The sequence below is a fragment of the Ambystoma mexicanum genome, chromosome 2q (assembly GCF_040938575.1).
Source record: "Ambystoma mexicanum isolate Mex_15411 chromosome 2q, UKY_AmexF1_1, whole genome shotgun sequence".
NCBI classification, from domain to species: Eukaryota; Metazoa; Chordata; class Amphibia; order Caudata; family Ambystomatidae; genus Ambystoma; species Ambystoma mexicanum.
In genome coordinates, this window is record NC_090924.1 from 154,226,520 (window position 1) to 154,244,957 (window position 18,438).

Here is an 18,438-nt window from a genome sequence, read left to right on the forward strand (position 1 = left end):
CACGGGCGGGCTTCCGCTTACCTTTACCCCCTTCCCCACCCCTCAACCCTCCTTTTCAGCTGTCGGGCTCACCCTCCCTCAGGGCCGAGGTTCAGAAACTTCTGCTCCTCAGAGCTGTGGAACCCGTTCCCCTTGAGGAGCGAGGGGAGGGCTTCTACTCCCGGCTGTTTACGGTGTCCAAACCCAACCAGGCTGGCCTGCGCACCTTCCTAGACCTTTCCCAGTTCAATCTTTCCTTACCCCAAGAGAAATTCAAGATGATCACTCCCAGCCAGATTCGCTCCTCGTTGCAGGCGGGCGATTGGCTCAGCGTGGTGGACCTTCAGGATGCGTACATGCATATCCTGATTTGGGCTCCACAAAGGAGGTACCTTCGTTTCTCTTTGGGAGAGGAGCACTTCCAGTTTCGGGTGCTTCCTTTTGGCCTCAGCTCGGCGCCGCGTGTCTTCACGAAGATGATGTCGGTGATTGGGGCCTATCTTCGTCTTCAGGGTATCCATGTGTATCCTTATTTGGACGATTGGCTTTTACGCAGCCCTTGTCCGCTGGCGGCAGCGGGCAGCCTCCAATCTCTCCTTCAGCTCCTGTTCCATCTTGGGCTGTCGGTGAACTGGCGGAAATCCTCCATGACAGTCTCATAGGACCTGATTTTTTCTGGGTTTTCGTTGGAACACGATCGACTGCAGAGTATACCTGACCTGGGACAGAATGGCGGATCTGTTGGCCACGTGTCAGATGTTTGCGCAGTCAGAGAGTATGTCGGCCTGGTGGTTCCAGAGGCTTCTGGGCCTCATGGCCTCGTGTGTGCTGGCTCTTCCTCTTGCTCGTCTCAAAATGAGACGGACCCAGATGGCCCTTCGGAATTCATGGCGTCAGGCAGTGGACCCGGACTCCATGCGGATAATGATTCCGGATTCCATGAGAGTGGACCTGGACTGGTGGTCATCTCTCAGCAATCTGTCTGGGGGCACGGGGTTTCAGGACCCGGTCCCTATGCTGACGATCACGACGGACTCTCCCTCCTCGGGTGGGGTGCAATGTTAGATCTCCTTCAGGTCTCGGACCTCTGATCGCCTCAGGACAAGCTCCTGCACATAAATCATTTGGAGCTTCTGGCGATTTTCTTGGCGCTCAGGGCGTTCAGACCGGTCATTGTCAACAAAGTGGTCCGCATAAAAACGGACAATGTGGTGTCAATGTATTACATCAACAAGCAGGGGGGAACGAAGTCCCCCCCCTCGTGGACCTGTCCATCCAGATTTGGGAGTGGGCCGTGCTTCATGGTGTCTGGCTGCTTGCAGTGCACATCCCGGGCCAGCTGAATGTTACAGCAGATGCCCTCAGCCGGCGGACAGTGGTCAGCTACGAGTGGGGGTTGAAGGCGGAGGTCCTCTCAGGGATTTTCTCGCGCTGGGGCACACCACAGGTGGACCTCTTCGCGACGGCGGCGAACAAGAAGCTTCCTCTGTATGCCTCCAGAGGGGGGCTGGGAACCTTCTCTCTGGGGGATGCCCTAGAGATTCCATGGCACAACATGAGAGCTTACGCCTTCCCGCCTCTGCCTCTAGTTCACCGGGCAATTAGGGACCCGCTAAGGCACTTCATAGTAGGGCAGTTATGGATTACTGGCACCGGTCTCCTTACAGGTGGCCGGTATCCCTTACCACCCTACTCGGAATGAGGCCCAAAGAAGGAAAAGGGAGGTAGGGGAAAGGGATGAGTATGTAAAGAGGCTACATGAAAAGAACGGGAGAATGGCAAGAGAAAGGAAAGCAATTGAAAAGATTAGTAAGGAGATGAGCCAGAAGATGAGCAGAAATATGCAGAAATATGATACCAGAGATGTGGGGAGAAGGGAGTGGGACAGTAACCCCTGAGACCCTGGGCAGAGATGTGTTGCCAGAGATAATGAGTGGAAGATATGTAAGGGAGTCTGTTAAGGGAGTATGTTTTGATCTCATACTTGAGGATAAGAGTGGAGAAAGTGAGAGAGAAAAAGATTGGGTCGACATTGATGGTGAAGGGGGAGAGGAGGCAGTGCAAGCCCCACAAATCTATACCACAGGACCAGGCATAGGAGAGATAGCAAATTTGCTGGGGCCAAACCTAAGCCTATGTCCACCCCTCAAATTAGTAATCCCCATAAATGAAGACCATAAATCACCATATTATTTAAGAAACTTGCCAGAACGCCACCGACACCATGTAGCTGAGACATTGAAAAGGAGAACTCGCACAGCATCACCTGTGTGCAAGAAAGGGGTAACACAATTCACACTGCTCCCCAAGGGATTAGGGCAACCCCACTATTTTTTGTTTTAAGAGTTTTATTGGTTTCAAGCAAACACACACAGTAAGCAAAAAGAAACCTTTAACAATTTAATTCAATTCCTTAAAAATAAACATAAATTATTGCATCATATTCCCATGTCATTTGCCACATAAAAGAAAATCCCAAGAACATTGTAAGCACAAGTCATTTTCGGAATCCCACGGGATATTCCAAGAAAAAGAAAGGAGGGTTAAATAAAATAATTAACCTAGGCAATGTACACGATCCTATCCCACTTATAAAAGGCAAAGGGAATACAGTAAAATGAGAGAAAGCAATTCCCTGAAGAAAACAAGGAGTAATGTTCACATCCATTGCCTCTAGTTAACTTTCTCCCTCTTAAAATGAGCTCCACAAATTTCATAGCAGCCACTACAAGCCCCACTCTTTCTCCCAGTAAAACCAATTCCCACCAATCGTCCACTGTTAGCAACCTTGTTTTACTTAATTGTTCTCCTAGGTACACGGTTCTGAGTTCAGTTAATGCCGTACATGAGGTAGCTAAATGAGCTAGCGATTCTACCTGGTTCTTACTGTTAGGGTGTTGTCAGAGAGCTATACCTAATTTGGTGGTATTTTACTATGGTGATAAAATGGTGGTATTTTATTATGGTGATAAAATGGTGGTACCTTATTATGGTAGTAAAATGGTGGTAAAACGTGGTTAAGGTAATGCCCTAAAAGGTGTGACAAGATTCCCCTCTAATACCTGTATTCTAATTAGGGACAACTCTAAATGCAGATGACTGGGCCTAACACACTTGCAATATATGGCAGTGCTACCTGTCACCACAGCCATTTATCTATGAGGCTGGACTACTGTCTTTGACAGATTAGTTCATAAAAAAAACATTTTCCATTAGGAATAATTCACCAATCATCCATACATCATACACTTTTAAACTTGCTGGCTAAGTGCACCAAACTTTACCTCCTGCTTTAACACCTGCTTTACCTCTTTTGACACCCTGGGCTTTACCCCGTAACTTCACACCATCTTTGTCATTGAATACACTAGACACAGAAAACATACCCCCACTGATTCAGTTTTAAAATACCTTTCTTTTATATGCACTATTATTTGAGAACAGGTTGTGCAGTATGAACATTAATACAAAATGGAACCTCTACATTAGATTACATGGCCAGTCTGTATTCACGATCAAACATCCATGGCCCTTATCTTACCACAAACCTTAGGACCCCGACACAACTGGCAGAAAACGCAGTCTAAAAGAAGAAACAAAAAAAACAAAAAAACACAATAGCAGGCCAACTTTCTTTTTTACACTTTCAAACTTGTATCTCCTTCAAATGCAAAAAGGGCATTATTCATAAAATGACCAGTTAATCCTGACTGACTGTAAAAATAAACCCAATTATTCATACATGCACCTCACTTTACAAAATGACTCACTTCCAGTATAGGTGAGATTTCTGCGCTGTTATCACGGAAAACCCCTCTGAACTGATTATCAGCACACTGGTGTATCGCGTATTCTGCCAGGCGCAGCCACCCACGATGGACACAGCTCATCTGTCAAGGCCCCAGCTTCCTGGAAAATCTGCCTGCACTGCTTTGTTAAGGGTAAATTATCAGTTAATAGGAAAGGTAGTAATTGGTTAGTTTGGGTTAATATATAGTGCAAACTGGACAGATGACCTATTCACCATGAAGAGGATCATTTTAAAATGTGCTAATTACCAGAATGTGCACTTCCATTTGATGTCTGTATCCCAGCTATTTGATGTTTGTATTCTGATTACTGCCTCCTCTGAATATCATGTCATGGCCCACTTACTGCCCCTTACACAGTACCCCTACATCTCCAGTGTCTCTCCTACATCTCCCTCCTTTTTTTACTGCCTGGATCACTTCGGATATCCCTGCAGGAGGAACTAAAACCATCTTTCAAAAATAAAGATTGAAAACAAAAATGTGTACTCCCAATTGAAGTGTCCATATATGAAATAAATACCGCACACATTGAACCACAAGCATCATTGATAATGTACATACTTCATCTTCATGCAACAAGCAACATTTCCAACCATATATTCATTAATGATGTTCCAACACATCAATAAATAATATATCTTTTAGGAAAAACATTTTTTTTTATCAGATCTCATCATCTTTTATCAGTGGTCCGATCTCCATTTTTTCCTTTTATTTATTTTTTCTTTTATTAATGATATATTTCTTTGAGGATCACCTCCGCTATCTTTTTGTTCTGATCACCATCTTGGAATGTATATATGTATTTCACCAGTGTTTTTTCAGTGATCCGATGATATATATATATATATTTTTAATGTATAATATCTCATTACCATTTCCAGAAAATGTGCAATTACAAGCAAAACAATCAATGAAAAATAAAAACAACAGTGAAATGTATGACTTTTTGATTCCTGGCAACCAGAATATACAGGATCACGTTTCTGGAAGGTCCTGCCATTAGTCTTTGCTCTACTACTGCACACAACGTTGTCATTAGCAGAACTCCTCTAGTCTGGCACTCCATGTAATTTACTCCACATACGTCATCCTAATGGCATCTCAGGCTCCTTATCTTCACCCCCTTCTCTCGGTCTGGGGGCTTTCCCGGGGCCTCCGATCTCGTGGCATCCTCCAAGGGTCTGGCGCTCCAAGGATCTGGCTCTGCCGGGGCAAGGAATTAGTAATCTAAAGTAAGAAGAAACAAAACAAATTAAGTACCTAGCACAACACATTTTCCTATCCCTCTTCTGCTGCAATATCTGAAATAAGATCAGGTTGCCATTATTAATGTGGTGGCTCAGTGGATACTGGACTGTCTCACTGAAAGGTTCATCATTATGCAAACCAAAACATACATCCCACATTATGTAACTAAAATAATTTCAAAAATGCATGCGTCCTCCTGTTATATCTCTTCATACCAGAACCCCTTAGTATTTCCCATTAATTTCACTGAAAAACAGGTGTGTTTATTTTCATTCTCCTGTTAGCTCAATTTTTACTCTGCATTCCTTATTTTCATTCACATAGTCTCAATTTGCTCCAGCCTTCTCCCCTCAAGTCTCAGGTGGAAAGGCTTGATTTGATTCACATGAACAAATTGTTCCATTGACATTTCACCCTCCTTTTTAACTTTTAACTATCCTGTACACTACGGGGGAGACCTTGTCTATTATTCTAAATGGACCTTGCAAGAAACTTAGAGTTTCTATGTTTACTCTTCCCAAAGTTAAATTTGTACACTTGATCTGCCACCTTGTATTCCCTTACAGATGTCTTCCTATCATAATATGGTTTTGCATGTTGTAAGTGCTTCCTCAACTCCTCCACATATTCGTAAATTGTGGAGGCATTTACAAGTGTTTGCTCGTGAGTCCTGTGCAATAAATGTTGTGGCAAAACCATCTTTCTCCCTGTCAGTATTTCATGAGGACTGAGATTTGATGATTTAGCGGGAGTCGATCTAATGGCCATCAATACTAAAGGCAACCGAAGGTCCCAACTAGAACATGCTTCAGCCACAAATTTCTTCAATATATCCACAATAGACCTATTGTTTCTCGTCACCCCACCGAAAGAAGAAGGCCGATATGAGATGTGCAGCTTCCTTTTCACACCCAATATTTGCCAAACTTTGCTCATCAATGCACTAGTGAAATGACTTCCCCGGTCTGACTCTATCCTTTGGGGTAACCCAAACCTTGAAAAAATATGATTGACCAGCAACATGGCTGCTGTTTGTACACTGCAATCCGGTGCTGGAATGCATTCCACCCACCTGGACATCAGACAAACCACAGTCAATAAATATTTATTTCCGCTGGCTGATCTTTTTACAGGCCCAACATAGTAGATTTTCAAATCAGACCATGGAAGGGTCAAACCTCTCTTCATTAATGGGGTTCTATGCATAGGTGATGCAGGTTGAAATTGTGCACATACTAGACACCCTATAGTTCAATATCTTGGGGAATATGTGGCCAATAGGTGTCATCTTTCAGAATTTCCAAAGTTTTCTGAGAGCCCCGGTGTTGCGGTTATTGCATCATGTTCATGATGTACCATTAATCCTCGAAATGGCAGAGGTAACATCCATTGGATTTGACCTGTTACAGATTCTCTAATCATTAATCCATCTTGTAACCTAATTCTCTTTTTGTTCTTCAACAGTACCCTCAACTTTTCTTTCCTTTTACTATCATTTTCAGACAAAGGATTTTGTTCTGCATCTATTAAGTGATCATAAAATATGCCCAAAATTGGGTCTTCTTTTTGCGCTTTGATCAAGTCCTGATCTGGGGTATCAGAACTCCATTGCACTACAGGCTGTTCAACATCTTTTGGAGATTTGGAGCGTGTGATCGCATCTACCTTTATTTCCCCAAGTAGATGTTCAATGGGAAACAATTCTCCCATTACAGCTCCAAATTTTTCTAATTGGTCTGCTTTGTCATTCCCCTCCTTGTCCTCACCTGGCGTTTTTAAATGGCCTAGGATTTTTCTCCAGTGTATCATTAAATCATTTTCTGACACTATTTTGTCTATGGCTTGGATCATCTTCCCATGCTTAAGAGTTTTTTTTGTTATATGTGAGCACACCTTTTGCCTTCCACCCAGGTAAATATTCTACAAAACTGTTTTGTGCATAATCAGAGTCAGTCACTAGAATTATCTCTTTGAGTTTATTCTCAACTGCAGTAGCCACTGCTTTCTAAATAGCATCCAACTCTGCTACTTGACTACTTCTAGACCCAATCCTCATGCTCACTCTTGGAATGTTGTCAAATTTAAACCAGATATTTCCTATTCCTGCTAAAAGATATTTTTCTGTGTTATTTTCCACATGCTATGCCCACCCTTCTACATACACTGGGCCTCATTACACGGTAGGCGGTAAGGGTTAACGGTCACCGGTAAGGCTACCGGTGACCGTTAACCCTTACCGCCTTATTACGAGGTCCCTTTGCGGGTTGGTACTTTAACGCCTGCTTTTAGCATTAAAAGCTTTGACAGAGGATTGTTCAAATTCATTCAAATTGGATTCCATTTCTGCCTCATCAGGCGCACATTCAGCTACGCAATCATGCAGATCCGCTAGCCCTTGGCAACTGGCTGTTTTTATTTTGTCTATATCTTACTTCCACAGGGCACCCCTGCAGTGCCAATGTCCAAGAAGTAATTCTGGACTGTGCCAAATTACCTGACCTAATTCTCTTACTTTGCAGAAACTGTAGGGGTTGGTGATTTGTTTCAATAACTACTCTTTCCCCTTGAATGATGGGATGGAAATGCTGCAATGCCCAAACAGTGGTTAGGAGTGCTTTTTCACATTCACTGAACTTAGTTTCAACCTGAGATAATGCCTTGCTTGCATAAGCAATAGTTTTGTTATTTAAATCATGCCTCTGAGATAACACTGCTGACGTGCATTGGTCAGTGAGCCCTATTTCTATAAAGAAATCCTGGTTCTTTATGGGATATGCCAAACATGGCGCCTTCATGAGACATTCTTTCAACCTGGCCACCGCTTCACATTGCTCCTTTTACCACTTCCAGGGTACACCCTGCTTTAATAATCTGGTTAAAGGATGGGTAGTCTCTGCGTAATTCTCAATACATTTTCTGTTATAGCCTGTCATCCCTAGTAAGCTTTTCAACCCTTTCAAATTAGTAGGATTTTTCAATTACTGTAAAGCCTCCACCTTTTTCTTTTGTGGATTCAAATAAATAAAACAAACAAACAAACAAAACCATTGTCAGTCCCGTTGTGGCCTAAGAAGTTCACTTTCTTTTTGCACCATTGTGATTTCTGCAATGATACTTTGGCTCTCGTCTTCTGTAACTGGTCAAATAAATGTCTAATCTCATTAATAATGACTTTTCAGATTCTCATGTTTAATTAGTACATCATCTACATAAACTATTGTCCCCCTCTCCGCTGCATCGGCGAGTTACTTCCTCAAAAATATTCCAAATTCACTCCCACTATTGACATACCCGAAAGGTGTTCGGGACCATGCATACTGGGATTTGTCAAAAGAAAATGCAAACACATTTTGTATATCTTCAGCCAGTGGCACACATCAGTATCCGGCTGTAAGATCTAATGTTGGAAACACCTTTGACCTGTGGACCTGTGCGAGACCCTGATCAATAAATGGAAGTGGCCACCTGAAAACAGGCACTCTCTTGTTTAACTCTGGTAGATCTGCACACAACCACCATTGGCCGTTCTAATACACCCAAAATGGGAGTATTTGATGTTCTGTGAATGGGCCTAATAATCCCCCTAGACTCTAGATCTTTAATTAAATCAGCTAATGATTCCAAACATGCCAGGGGCAACCGATATTAACGCACAAATACTGGCTCCCTACCATGTCCCTCTGGTAATGTGGCACCATGCAGATCGGTTAGGCCGCAATCATACGCCTCCTTGGCAAAAACCTCTTTAAACTCCATAAATATTTTTCTCAGTTTGTTCCTTTCCTCTTCATTTGTGCATGCATCTGCAGCCTGAACCTGTTCTTCTACCATTTTCGAAAATTCTGGGAAATCCTCCAATGGAGGAACCTCTGTACTCTCCTCTAAGCGTGTAGGTGTATATCTTTGTAGAGTAGATACCTTTAAATATTTTAGAATATCGACTTCCATTTCAATATGCTGTTTTTCTGTTTTATTTTCATTTAGATCAAATAAGATGCAACTGTCTTGGTGACAGCACACTGTCTCACTTGATTCATAAGGATACACAGACTGAATTTTAAATATTCCTTTAGGTTGAGAATCCAAAGACTCTGGCAGCTCACCTTGTGCATTCACACATCTCTCAGGTTTATTCCCAATCACTGCATTATTGAAATCTGCAGTATAATGAGATTTCTGTATTGCCATTCCTAACGCTGAGTTCTCCTCTAAATGAATATCCTGGCATCCTTTATTATCCACCATGATTTTGATGGGTCCATCCCCAATTTCTACCAGTGGTGTACATTCACATTCTATCCCTTGCTGCCTCATGGATTCTTTTAGGCATACAAATGCATCAGAATCCCTTATCTGTTTTCCCTTTCTGTGTTTTAGCGTTATTGTAACATGCCTGGTGAATGCAGGAATGGTAACATCCTTTTTCACCTGTAATTCAATCGCATATGGTACCATCTGTGCACAATGATAAGCTTGTCTCTTGTCTTCAAATGCAGGTGCAGGTCCCCCTAACCTGGACCACACCTTGTGATTAAGGAAGTCTAACACCATACACAATATGATTTGGGTTGTGGGATCGATCTATAGGGTGTGCGCTAGTTACTACTCACGTGATAAATTCTATCTAGTAACTTAAATTAAGGAATAAGGAGCAAGGTGACAGCGAGTAGACTACTTCCCTCAAACCTCCCACAGAGTTTGAAATAGGTAAACAAGACATTTCTGGTTTGGGAAAATATCTCGCGCTCAGAACCCCTTAAAGTGAGTCCATTGAAATGACAAATTATATCACTGTGAGTGAAATGCTAGGAGAATCGTTTCAATTTATTCTTCAGATTGTAGACAGCCGACACATGTTTCGACCCCCTGGTAATTCTCAAGGCTGTTAAGAGTTTCCACACAGTTCAGTAAATGAGAAAATTAAATACATCACGATCATTGAATCAAATACAAGAAAAAATATGAAAAATATATATAGAAAATATAATCATTCAATTTGTTACAATTTTTAATATTCATACCATGAAGTGTCACAGGTCAGGGATGGAAGAATGGAGTCAGGTGGAGACAAGTTGGTTCAGAGAGAGATAGCAGGGAGTCACGAATTAGACAAATGGCCATTTATTTGATCATTGATTACAATGAGTAAAAGAAAATTATTTATCGTATTGTATGGTAGACTAAAGTAAACTACCTATTGGTAGATGGATAACAATTTCCTGTATGTTTAGTAATGATGTCCATCTTTGGTAATGAGTGATAACAGTGAAAAATGTGAAACCATCTTGACTAGCCCATGGTGTGGTATTGGGTCCAAAACCAAGAAATCTTAGTTAATAACATATTTGTGATAGACAAGATTGCATGCTCTGGTGTAATAGAAGAGTTAAATGGGATAGTATAATCCCTTGTTATGCATGCCAAAGAGAAATTGTGACTAGTCCCAACATTAGTCATTTGAAAAAGTGATAAAGGATGTTATCCAAGTGGTGAGGAAAAGCAAAACAATCTTACCCAAACCACTGATTAGTGACTCTAGTCACTTAGTAGGATCACAAAATAATGTCATTCACTATATGGAGCATCGTTTATCTCGAGTCACATTAAATGTATTGGGTTAAACTGTTCCTCCTCTGAATGATAATCTGAAGAAAGAGAGCAAAAGAGTTGTAATAAAATCCGTTTTCCTATCCAACTATCCTCCACGCTCAAAAAATACTAATGGTGTACCGAACGTCAGTCTCACCTGTACTTGGTATCTCTTGGACTTGGTTTCTTGATATAAAATTCAAGCAATATCCAATTTGACATCTCAGGAACACAAGTTCCGAGTATCGCATGTCCTGAAAGTGATATATGTATCAGTAACTTGGTAAAATCCTCGATGAGATGAAAAATGAAATAATAATATTATGTTGCCAATTAGTCATTAAATTCCAGGACATAAGTTTAACTCCCTGTCATACTATAAATTCATACAATCATTGTAAATGGATTTTTGGGAAAGGACCTCTAGTTATCAGAGTTTCACCACACTCCGTATAAACGCACCTCCATTACTTTAAAGCATGACATTCTTTAATCCCTCACACTCGATAAAAAAGAGAGTGAATAACAGGTTATCTATTGTGTAGAAAATGAAATTTAATGCGGGTTGAATCCCTCCGAAACAATTATGGCCGATGCATGGCATCACAAATTAGCAATAATAAACTGGCATATTAAACGCTCTCACAATTTCTGAAATGACCTCAGAGCAGGCAAAATATATATATATTAATGCTGGCTGGTTAGTAGACTTCCAATGAGAATATATAAAGACCTAGGTGTCCAAGGGGTTAACTTTCACTTCCGCTTTAAAAACTGTAACAAATGGAATGATTATATTTTTTATATATATTTTTCATATCTTTTATATATTTTTTCTTATACTCTTAACAGCCTTGAGAATGACCAAGGGGTCGAAACACGTGTCGGCTGTCTGCAATCTGAAGAATAAATTGAAACGATTCTTCTAGCATTTGACAGTGATATAATTTGTCATTTCAATTCACTCTTTTAACCTTATGGGGTCTGAGCTCGAGATATGTTCCCGAACCAGAAATCTCTTAACATCATACACATTCTGTGCATAATGTAATTTCCCAGATAAAATATATTCTGTTCCCCACTCACTATCCACACATTGTGATGAATAGTTTTAGGACCAATTGTGATTCTTAGCATGCATCTTCCTATGATTCTATTCCCTGTCTCTGGATCATCCAACCCAAAAATGTGTTGGTTTTTTATTCTGAACTTCGGGGTCTCCTCCCTGTCGATTATCTGCTGAAGCATTTTCTCATTTATGAAACTTCTTTCCTGCTCAAGTGCTAAAGTGGCTTCTATCATTTCAGAATGCCCATTTACCCGGAAAGGGACCCATGGCTGTCCATCTGCCATGTATATTTCAGAGAGGGTTGAAATTTGTTTTTCTGTGTTCATCTCAGGAGTAACATTCTGCTTGCACTTCTCTTCCTTTGAATAAAAACGCAATGTGTTTTAATCTATTTCTGTTTGCCATTTTTTCTTGGGGTCCAAATTAATTTCCATTAACTGCTTCTCTTTTTCACCTCACATTTTACCCTGATATATTAGAATGACAGTGTCACTAGGCTCACAGCCATCCTGAAGATACACTTCCACTGCATCATCTGACTTAGCCACTGTATGGCATCCTTTTATACTGTTGTTCTGTGACCTCACCTTCTTAGGCCTCAATGGTTTTTTGGCTAGGGACCATAAGACCCCTTTTACTCCATCAATGAGTGGCGATAACCTCTTCAGGCAATCCGTACCCCATCAGAAACGGGATTTCACTAAGAGATGTGATCAACACTTCCTGTCTCATCCTGTGGTTCCCTATCTTTATGTCAACCTCAGTGACACCTGTTAGGAAAGATTTCCATTTCATGTGTAATTTTCCCTCCTGTTGTGAACCCCCCAACTTTTTGCTGAGTTTAAACACCATAGTCTGACTCTGCCAGTGGAGCCCAGCCTTCTGCTGCACTCCACTGGGCTTTTCGCACACTTTGTTATGTGGAAACTGACATTCCCTTAAAGACAGTCAGTAATGGGAAACTTTGTTTCCCTTAGTCCTTGTCAGTATTGAAACTTTTCTGCAACATGTTGCAAGTGCATAAAGTACCGTACAGTGCACTTGGGTCTCTTAGTCATTTCCAAAGGCCCTAGATACTCTCGAAGGATTTTTTAGGAGAAGTGCGGATGTGCCTTGGACAGGGTTGGTGGCAGCTTATCTTTTCATGTATTTTTAACCCTTTCCTGCCATTTTAACCGCGTTAACCACATTTGGCACAGGAAGGTGGGGCTTTAAATAAATTTATTGTATTTTTAATATAACTACACCTGACTAGGAGTGATTTGTAAGTGTCCTTTACTCTGTGTGCTCATTGAGGTCTTTCAGTCACCCTCACCCCTCCTGAGACCTAGTCTTTACTGCCGCCAAGCTACCTTGATTGGTCTGGCTTGTCCAGAAGGTTACCCTGTTTCAAGAAACTAGCCTGGCTTCCTGAATCTCTGCCCATCAGGTCAGAGTTCAGAAATCCATTTTAACAACACCTTCGATAGGTATCTCTTCACCATTAAAAGTGTGCACTAGGCCTTCATTTGTCTTACTTTTTATATGATTTTGTGGGGACCTCCCTTCATTGATACTCTTTACCAACTCTTTGGACATGATCATGGCCTGTGCACCAGTGTCAGTCATTGCAAATGCATTGCATTTTTCTTCCACAGTGATAGGCGCATAATACCTGTCCTCAACTTCTTCCAGCACACACAAAAAGTGTGAACATTTGCCGATTTCAGGGCTCACCTTTCTTAGTCCCTTTTCACTTCTTGCCAAACACATGGGTAAATGAAATTATAGTTTTTCCTCCTTTTTGCCCATTACATTTTGGAAACCGTTGTCTATTTTTCCATGCTCAGAACTCATTTGTAGTGTAGCCACTGTCTGTCCTTCTGATCTGGGACTAACAGTGTTTACACTGCAGTTTTCTGACTGAATATTTTCACAAGGATCACGTGGTAGCCTCTCATTTTCTGGCTCAGGATACCTATTTGCATTTTACATGGTGTCTGCCTTTTTTGTCTCTTGGAATATGTGTGGCTCAAAATACTCCTCATGTGACTGGCCTGCACCCTCCTTTTGAGCAACCATTTTTCCTGTCTGGACTTCATCAGTATTCTGACTATCAAAGGAGGGTATTCTGACCACAAACCCTACCTCTTTATCAGATGTTATATTATCGCATAAGATGTCCTTTTTAAATCTGTCTCTCTGTTCTTTAGAATGTTCTTGTTTATTTTCCTCTTTCTGTTCTTCATCTGCACACACTTCGATAGCCTGGTTCAACTCTAAATTGAACCAGACCTCCCTTTTGTGTGTGGGTGCATCCCTTTTCTCACTTTCATTTGTGGGTCTTTTCATTTTGGAATCAGCAAGCAATTCAGGACTGTTACACAAAACTAGTTCATGGGCTTCTGTATTTTTATCTTTGCAGGGGCTATTACATAGTCACTTGTTGCAAGAACGCACACGATCACTCCTATGACCTTCCACACCTTCACTTGGCTGCTGTTTTTGGACTGTACAGAGTTTTCCTATTTGCTCAGACAATATTTTAACTTGGGCCTCTAGGCATTGAAATATGTCCATGTCCTTGGATTCCTCTCTTTGCGGCCTAGGCCGATATTGGTTAAGTTCACTCTGATAGGGCCTGTTCTGGTACCTCTCAGGAGATTGGTTTCTATTTGAGTTATTTCTAAACTCTTGGTTCATAGGAGGTGGAGAACGCGGTGTGACCATTCTTTGGTTGTGGTCGACTGATGGTGGTGACTGATTATAATGGCACGGGACATAATTTTTATTTTGTCTTTCATTTGGTGGGAACTGTCCCCTATGCTGATTTCAATTTTCAATGATTCTATCCACATACCGTGGTCTCTCGTGATGGCCATTTAGAGGAGGAGCCAAGTACCCCCACTCCAACTGCCCTGCCTGCATTACCTATAAAGTGGGAACCAAAGTATGTGACCCCTACTGAACAGATGAACCAACAGAGAGCAGAGCGTGGGCTCTGTGCAGTACCCATAAGAATACCCATACCTAAGAGAATCTGGGAAGTAAAGTACCCATTGAGAAAACCATACCTACATAAAAGACAATATCATGGGCATTTGAATAAAATTCCTGAAGAAGTAAGGAAAATGAATGACGAAGTGATGAATGGTGACGTCACACAGAACCGAATTGATGCCCATAGAAGAGATATAAAGATATAAAGAACACAGAATGCAGATAATCAATAAGACATCAAGAAAGCACCAAGGATAAGTGACATCTTGGGATCAAGGTGAAGAAGCTTATGCCGCAGACCTGATGAGGATATTTAGTTAGTTTAAACATGTACAAATGCAACAGAAACGCAAGCAGCAAAGCAATCATGAAACTAGTTTATGCCTTTTTAATAGACTGCGGCAAGTGCCAACATACATATTTAGATACATATGGACAAGTAAAGGATAGATGTTTCCACTACGCATTATATGCAGTACTGAACAAAAACAAGAAGGCCTTCAGTGTGTCGCAGTTAAAAAGCAATTGAATTAACAAAATTAATCTCAGCTAAAGGAGTTGACTGAGCCAAGAAAGCCATGGTCTTATCAAACTAGAACAGACTGGCATTGGATACAAATTGTGTGAAGGAACAGAAACTCCTGTTCTGAAGACCTGGACAAGAACAAAAGATGTCACAGCACTATTAGAAAATAAAATCAAATACACAAAAAGCTCAATTTTATGGTGTCCAGTCACGTGGTAGAAGGAAGTTGGACGATTGAGGTGGTCACACTGACGCACGAGGGCAGGCTGTGCCCACACTCCTTAAAATTCACAGAACACAGTACAAACTCAAGGCCGATCTTCAAAGCACTGAACTGGACCATTGAAGTGATGATGGATGGATACAGTAATTGGTGGGAAGCTAGTGTAAGGACGAGCTCACCCGCACCTAGATGTTCAGTCTGCATGCTGCTAGACATAGGTGGAAAAGTACTGACGGGGGTTAGAACCCAACCAATTGTAGAGGGCTGTGTAATTAAGGGTCCTATAGCTTGGGTAGCCAATGGGACGTCGAGTATTTAGTGACGTTCATAGTGGCCATTTTGAGGGGAGGGCTTAGTTGCCCCAACTGATGTTAAATATCCTGTCACCTTCCTCCACTGTTCTATACTGATATGGAACTTATACTTAGATGTTCACTTAGAACCAATAACTCCCTCTGTTAGGTTTTGTAGTTTGCCACATAGGATGACGTTGGTAGCAACATAGGTTAAATGTCATTGACGACTAATTCTGGGTTTAAGAGCCCAGTTTTTTATAAAGTGATTTGAGAGAGAGGATCAAGCAATTTCTGATGTTAGTTGTACTCCCTGTTTTAGAGACTTGTTAATAAAACTGACTCACTTTGCCAAACTATTTGAGCCGTCTGGATTATTGATGTATGAATAAACTCTGCATCCCCATCCATCTTCAGGGCTGTCTGAGAGAATACCCATCTTACTTGGTAGCATAGATGGTTAGATAAGATAAAACTATCGGCCGTCGACATAAGTAAACTTTAGAGTCTCAGCAATATCGCGCAACTTTTGCCATTCGGCTGACAGGACGTGAAGCTCCCCGTAGATAGTGGATAGTAAAAATTGCAAAGTATCCTTGCAAGGAGGGTTTGATGGGACCCCTAGTTTGTATAGAAACCCCTCCCACATCTACGCGAAGTGGATCAGAAAGCAGCTTGAAGAGGCGGTAACAAACGGGGTGATCCCGAGGGTCCAAAGAAGAAAAAAATGTGAATGGTGAGTAAATAGACTAAAGAGTGTGGCAAAGTAATGCATGCATAGCAAATAATGGAGAGTAACAGAGGGAGGCGGGATAAATATAACGTAAGAGTGTAAAATATATATATGAACATGGGAAATTAGATATTGACTTGAGTGTGGCCGAACAATATAATAAAGAGTCATTGTGAGTGAGGCCACGATAAGAGTATATGCCCTGTTCCTAAACTTTAAAGAGTGTTAACAGAAACCTAATCTAGAGACCAACAAGCAGAACACATAGGATACGGGACCAATTAAAGACGGTCCAGAAAGAAATAGGTTTACGTTCCATGAGGAGCATTTTGTAGAGGGCAAGACAAGTCTTAGGGGAAAGATCATAAACAATTCATGTGACCGGTCAAGTTTGTCTGTTTGTTTTATGTGATTCTTTAAGGTATGATGATGTCATAGGCAAAGAAAAAATGTTGCGATAGAGGAGCGCGAAGTTGAGAAAAAGGAAATTGATTGTTTTTAATTTATATTTTGATGGTTGTTTTTTAGCAAGATTAAAGTAAAACTGTGATTGATGGAATTGGAGCTTGTGACGATTGGTGCTTGCTCTTATTGTAGTCTTTTCTTGAAATGCATTTTAAAATCTGTGATTGAAAAACAAACGAGTGTCAGCAAAGAAAAAAGTGAAGGGTTAAGAATGGAAGAGTTTACTCCACTAGTGCATCTCTGCAAGCAGTTGCCAAAACATGCGCTTAAACCTAGACAATACAGTGCAGAATGGGTTAAAGGAACCCGCAGACAAAATGTTTATGCCGTGGCCACAAGGTGGATCATTATCGAAGGCAGTCCTGAAGCATATGATGACATATTTGCATGCAGCGTACCAGGGAAAAAGCTAGAAAAGCGCCTAGCGAGCATAGAGCTTTGCAAGATGTATCAACAAAACAAGGAGGACGAGACTCCTTTAGATTGGATACTCAATGTAGGCAAAGAGCCTTCTTCTCTGCACGGCCCGTCTGAAATAGAAGACGAAACTAAGAAAGATGATGGGTTATACCCATTTAGGGAACTTAAAGCAGTGGCAGGATATAGCAATCCATCATATAAGTCACCTACGCAAAGTAGTGACGAGGGCCCAGAGAAAAATGCTGCGAAAGATGTAACCTCCAAAGTCCTGAAAGACAAGGAGAGACGCGATGAGGAAAGAAGTGATTGAGCAAGCACATCTCTAAATATAGGAAGATAAATAAAGAGGTGGAAAGGAGAAGGAGATAAAACTGATGAGATAGCGCTCTTACAGAACAAATGTATGGGAGGTCAGATTTTACTTAAACTCGATGGTAAAGGCATCGAGGATGTAAGGCAAAGGGGAGATCAAGACGAGCAAGATAAAAAAAGACAAAGAAAGGGAAGAACAATTGAAAGACGAAGGAGCGAGAAGAAAAGACAGACAGAAACGAGAACAGTTATATCAAGATGAGCAAGCTAAAAAACAAGAGAGAGCAGAACCCCAAGAGCAAAGAAAATGTGACAATAGACAAAGAACAGCTGATGAGCAGGAGAGGCTATAAAGAAAAAGAATAGAAGAGAAAGAGCAAAAGATAAGAGAAAAAAGAATACAGAGACAAAGGGATGAAGAGATATGAAGGGCAAATGAAAGAAGGGATATGAAAAAGAAAGAGGAAGACAGAGTGAGGGAGGAAGTGAGAAAGCGCATAGAATTTGATGACGACATGGAACGTAAAAGAAGGCAGAGAGCACGCAATCTCGATGACTTGGAGAGGGAAGTGAGAAATCCTGATTGAAAGGCAGCACGGGAAGACAGAGTGGAATTTATTCCAGAGTACGAGTCATTACCAGGCACGTCTGGAGCAAATCTACAAGACGAGTTTGACTCAAGGAGCATTGGGTTAACTATCAACAAGGCATACCATGACATGAGAGCTCAGAAAGAGTCACAAAGGAAGGGAAAAAATGACCGTCTCGAGAGCACTCAGTTGTATGA